The 6,000-nt window shown below is 35.6% G+C and overlaps 1 pseudogene; it reads left to right on the top strand.

The window, feature by feature from the left end:
* The window catches only part of LOC129690816 (60S ribosomal protein L15-like), a 29,538-nt pseudogene that overhangs the window by 548 nt on the left and 22,990 nt on the right, over positions 1-6,000 (top strand).

Genomic DNA, 6,000 nt, shown 5'->3' with positions numbered 1-6,000 from the left:
TTTCTTTCTTTCTTTCTTTCTTTCTTTCTTTCTTTCTTTCTTTCTTTCTTTCTTTCTTTCTTTCTATCTTTCTTTCTTTTTTTCATGGAGAAGGGAGGAGAGGCCAATTCCTTCCTTGGGCAATAGTTTGGCCACATCTGGGTACTGTAAAGTGAGTCTACTCGGAAGAATAAAACACACCGCAGGATTCAAACACCAAGCAAGATGTAAATACAGATTACCTTACCAATAGTACTCAATTCACTGTTGAATGTTAATTGTTTTTGATAAATCAAGTCTGAATTAAATGTAATTTCACTATATTCTTCTCACCTTTTCTCTTGGTTTGGGTCAGAATATAATGTAGTCCCTGCTGGCATCAAATTGTTATGTGCCCCGGGCTGACCTTAACTTCAATCTCCATCTTAATTTGTGCACTTCTTAGTGCTGGGATTCTAGGCTTCCATCATGCCTGCTTTGGTGCTTTCTCCTTTCATCACCCAGTTACTGTAAGATCTTGAGTTAAGGTATCTAGGCTTGTGTTTAGAAAGAGGATCTCAGAACAAAAAAGAAAATTTATTTGCAGTCATAAGGCTACGGAATCAGGGGATGGGAGTTAGGGATTCTGGTTTGGACTCCCTTTCCCTTCTCCAACTTTAGCCTGGCTTCCTCACATGCTTTTCTCGTGTTTAATTCTAATCACCGGTCCATGTGCAGCCTCTCCTGACTTTATTCCCATGTGTTATTGCCCACAGTTTGCCTCCGCCATTACACTCAACATCATTAACTGTATTCACATTGTGACTGCTCCGCAGTACCTTGTTTTATTAGATGAAGCAATGCTATTCCTGGAATACAGCATCTTCCTATAGTTCAGGGATGTTTGGAACATTTGATCATAACAATGGGGTTCCTTTCAACATACATTTAAAATATTTGTTAGTTTTGATTCACTGAAATAAAAACAGAAGCAAAAGTTTGTTATTTATTACTTGTTTTTGATCCAAATACGGACTTGTCTTATTTGAAACAACATTTAATGTTATAGATTTTAAAGATTGCCACTAGATTTTTAATTAATTTAGTGTTACAGAAAGGATTAAGTGTAACAGGCATCATTTGGATGTAAAACAGGGCAAGGGTTTTACCACAGAAAACACTCAAAACATAAACAAAACCACAACACTTTGAAAGGTCTGAAAAAATTTAAAAACTTTTAAGTATATAAAATTATTCTATCCTTGTAAAGGCCATGTTTTTCCATCTACCACACATTTTTCTGCTCTAAGTATGCATTTGATTGTTTGCAGTATATTCACAGGTATGTGCAGGTATTACTGCAATTCATCTCTGCTATTTCATCAGCATAAAAGAAATGCAAGCCTTTCATCTGTCACCTCTCCGCTCTCATTTCACCTAAGCCATAAGCAGCTTTCTGTCTCCATAGATTTCTTCATTCTACACTTTCATATACATGAAATCCTATAACAAGTGATGTGTCATAATTTTCATATCACAGAAGGCAGATTCAGGTCACCCATACAAGTATGACAGGCGTGACATGTGAATGAAGTCTATGATGGCTGCAATCTTCTTTGCATTAGTCCCTTTTAACAGCCCAGTTTTGCCAGCTAGCTTCTAGAAACTGTCGTTTAATTTTCAATGCTAGGCTGTAAATTTCCTGTACAGAGATAAAGACAAAGACGGTACTGGAAACAAGCGTTCTTTCCCTCAACTCATATCAGGACTCCATGGACAGATGTGAAACCAGTGCAATTTTCTCTAACCCTCCAAGTTCTTCATGAAAACTTGAATTTCCTGATTCTGATTTACTTGAGCTCTAGGTGATGATCGCTCCAATGACCTGCTTTCATGCCATCTTAGTCTTAGTCTATCATTTGAGTTTGTGTGACTGTCTTCCTCAATTCTCAAATCTGTTATCATTTCCCAGCATAACTTGTTTATGTACATCTGAATGATGAGAGTCATTAGGACGTTTCCATTATTGAGGAAACAGGTTTGCGTTGTTGAAAAGTAGCTCTCACCTCTTCTGGAGTATTAGTTTACGAAAATGTTAGGGTGCTTGGGACACAGCCCCAAGAGGAGGAAGTAGCAGGATAGGGAGACATGAATCCTTTTTTTAGATGTGTAGCTGAGTTTTTTTAAAAATTAAATATGAATATTTTTAAGAATAGGAACAGATGTATTGGAAAATGAAGGCCTGCAGCAGATAAAGCACCAATGGTAATTCCCGAAAGGGTGGGCCCTTTTTTAATGAGATAGGAACAGAAGACACACACCTTGGGTAGATGGTGATTCATTTGTTCAGCTTCAGTTATGCTGGCCTGAGCAACATTTAAGATATGTTGAGTCTGCAGTTAGGTGGACATGTTGTAACTCATTGGGTGGAGTTTAGTCTGCTACACAAATGTCAAGGCTTCAGTGTTCTAGTGGCAACATCACAGTTATGAAAAATGTGTGGGACTTGGTTTACAGGGTTAAAGTAATATACAGAACAACAGAAATCCATGCAAGGAAGCTTGAAGAAACCAGTGGAAAGATGGGGTGTCTTGGAGGCCAAGAGAAAAATACTTTCTAAAAATGACAAGTGACCATGTAGATCTGGGAAGAATAATAACACTCGTGGGAAGTATAAATGGAGGCTAGGGTAGCTGTCAGATTGTAGTGGACTGAGAAATTCCAGTGATATGGGGAAGCGGTGAGAATACATATAAATGAGTTGGCTACCAAGGTGTTAGCTTGAAGGAAAAGTGGAAGTAATGAAATTATGTTTTAATTAAGAAAATGCCTGTAACACCCTATCCTGGCAGATGTTATGAAGTTTACTGCACAATATTCGTGACTCCTTACTAGGCGTGTGATCTTGAACTCAATTGGAGTTTCATTGTGTTTATTATAGAAGCCAAAGTCTCCTTACACATCACAGGAGGACGGTCTTGTTGTTAAAGTCTGTTTACTGAGACAGTGAAGAAGGCACATCAGCTACAAGTATTCTTTCTTAATTAAATTTTTATTTTTTATATTAATTACAGTTTATTCATTTTGTGTCCCAGCTGTAGCCCCCTCCCTCATTCCTTCCCAATCCCACTCTCCCCTTCTCATCTCCTCCCATGTCCCTCTCCAAGTCCACGGATAGGGGAGGTCCTCCTCCCAAATGACCCTAGCTTATCAGGTCTCATCAGAACTGGCTGCATTGTCCTCTTCTGTGGCCTGGCAAGGCTGCTCCCCCATCCAGGGGAGGTGGTCAAAGAGCTAGCCAGAGAGTTCATGTCAGAGACAGTCCTGTTCCCCTTACTAGGGAACTCACTTGGATACTGAGCTGCCATGGACTACATCTGTGCAGAGGTTCTAGGTTATATCCATGAATGGTCCTTGGTTGGAGTATCAGTCTCAAAAAAGACCCCTGTGCCCAGATATTTTAGTTCAAAGGGAATATCAGTCAAATGTCAAAGGGGATTGTTCACTTAGTGGCAGTCTTCAGTGATAACCACCATGAAAGTATTCATCTGAAGTTACATTTTCCTACCTTTGTGCCTAGCACAGTGCCAAACAGCAGATAATTTAGAGACATTTCACCTTAAATAACAGGAAAGCAACTATATGGACAATGTATGGGAGTATATACTTAATCTGAGTTAGATGTGGGGAAGAAAATATTTTCTAAATGATATTTGAAAACTCATCAGGTACCATAGAGATTAGGTATGTTTCTATGATCCAAGGAATAGGAGTGAAACATAAAAGCAAATAAGCAAAATGTTATTCAATAAATGAAGTTAATTAGCTTAGCTAATGTCTGGAATCCTATTGATGGTCCACCAAAGTTCACATCCATAACATACATATATACATATTATTTATTTTATAAAACTTATTTTTCTTTACTTCATTGCAGCAAATAATTATGACTTTATGATAGATGAGTTCATGGTAATTGGTTTTTACTGTCAATGATATTCTAAAAGATGAAGATATGAAAAGGTGTTTTATATGAAGCATATATAACTTGAGAATATTTTAATAAAAATTAATGCAAATTAACTTGTAAATTATATTTCTATAACTTGTAAGCTTAAAATTATTTTGCATTTATTTTTGAAAACATTGTTTGTCTTATGTAAATACTCAGCATTGTTTATTAAAGTGGGTGTAAAACATAATTGAAATGAATTAATAGTAAAACTTACCAGAAATATTAAAATACATATATTTACTTTTAAACAATTAAATGGTGTGGGTGTGCACATCTCTTTCTCTCTCTCCTTGCATGTGTGTGTGTGTGTGTGTGTGGTGATGGAATTTAAAACCAGATTCTTCTGTGTGCTGAGCAAAGAGCCTATCATTCAGCTGCTATTTCCATCATCAGCAATTAACTTTATAAAAATATAAAACATTCATAAAAACAAAATGTTCACATTTGTTCTAGTCAGTATCTACCAGGTGAATAATTAAAATAGCATTCCACATATTTTGCACCTAAATTTAAAAATACATATATTTTTACCAGTAAAATGCATGCTTTTAATGTTGCTATTTATGAGGCAACATGTATATTAACCACAGATACTGAGATAATTCTGAATGCTTCTAAATTAAAATACAATGAAATTCAAATTTTCAATTCATGAGAAACTGGTAGTTTATCAGACCATAGTTACTGCAGTTATTAGAGGTGAAAATACAAACAAGGTAATTCTTTCATCTTCCCCTTCCTTAAGCATTTGACCTTTCAGGACCTTTCATGCAAAACCAGGTCTACTTACAAAGTCAGAAGTGGCTTCCTGCACAAAATTCTATGTCTTTGAACTTGGCTGCCTTTCTTTTCAAGAATGCATTTGAAGAGATATCAATAAACTCTACTGTGGGGTTTAACATGAATAGGTCCTGTCCTAGGCTTTTCAAATTTATCTTCTCAATGGATCCTCACAGCAAGGCTATGAACTATTGATCCAGATTCTACAAGTGAGGAAATTAAAGCTCAGTAAGATTAACATCACATAGTCAATAAGTAGCAGAAGCGATTTGGGACCTTCTGTTATTACTGTTTGCAGCTTCAAAGCCCCATTTCCTATCACATGAAGGATGGAGATGCTGTTAAATATGTGGATAACTCAGTTAACTTCTTGCAGACAACTGGGAAATCGATATATTTTCTCCTGCAATTTTACACTATTGTCTTTCCCTATAAAATACTAGTTGCAGACAATCCATTGTAAAAACTGTTTATTGAGTTTTTTTCTTACTTCTAAGTAGTGTCTGTTGTGAAACTTATTTAAAATAATTTGGGTAATGTGAAAAATGAAAAGAACACAAAATGGTCTAAACTTCAAACTTCCAATAAGCTCTGCTCATTTCCTAATGTGCATCTATCCCCCTATGCTTTTCCTACGTAAGACAATATATCATGTGATTAATTATTTAACAGTTTTCTAACATCATGTAACACTAATCATGACACTTTCTTATGCCATTGTTTTTTTCCAAAGCACTCAATTTAATCCCTTTTACTATTTCCAATAATTCACATCTCACAGTTGACTTCATTGGTTTCATAATTCTTAGGACTTCTTTTCCATTATTTTTTTTACCTTCATCATTCATGTTGCATTGTGTGTCTTCATATGTTTAATTATTCCTTTATAAATGACATATTTTGAAAAAAGAATGAGTTTTTTTGTTTTTGTTTTTGACTTGAGGTGTCAAAACTTGGAGCTTCATGTTTATGTACATATTAGCTCTGCAAATATGTAAATGTAGCTTTCCATATATACAAAGTATTGATATGTTATGTGTGAGCATGCTACATTATATTGTTATGATTATTGTCTTTAAAAAACAAACCAGAAATAGTTTCCATCTTACAGAAGTTATTCTTTGTTTAGTTAAAGCTTTGTTAACACTGACATTTGTGGGTCCTCAGAAACTATCACTGGAATTTTTGTTGTCACTCTGTACTGATCTTGATGAGACTTGTGAAAAATGCCACCTTTATTGCTCATT

Source organism: Psammomys obesus, unplaced genomic scaffold, assembly GCF_907164565.1.
Source record: "Psammomys obesus unplaced genomic scaffold, mPsaObe1.curated_primary_1811, whole genome shotgun sequence".
NCBI classification, from domain to species: domain Eukaryota; kingdom Metazoa; phylum Chordata; class Mammalia; order Rodentia; family Muridae; genus Psammomys; species Psammomys obesus.
This window is presented reverse-complemented; position numbering and strand designations above follow the sequence as displayed.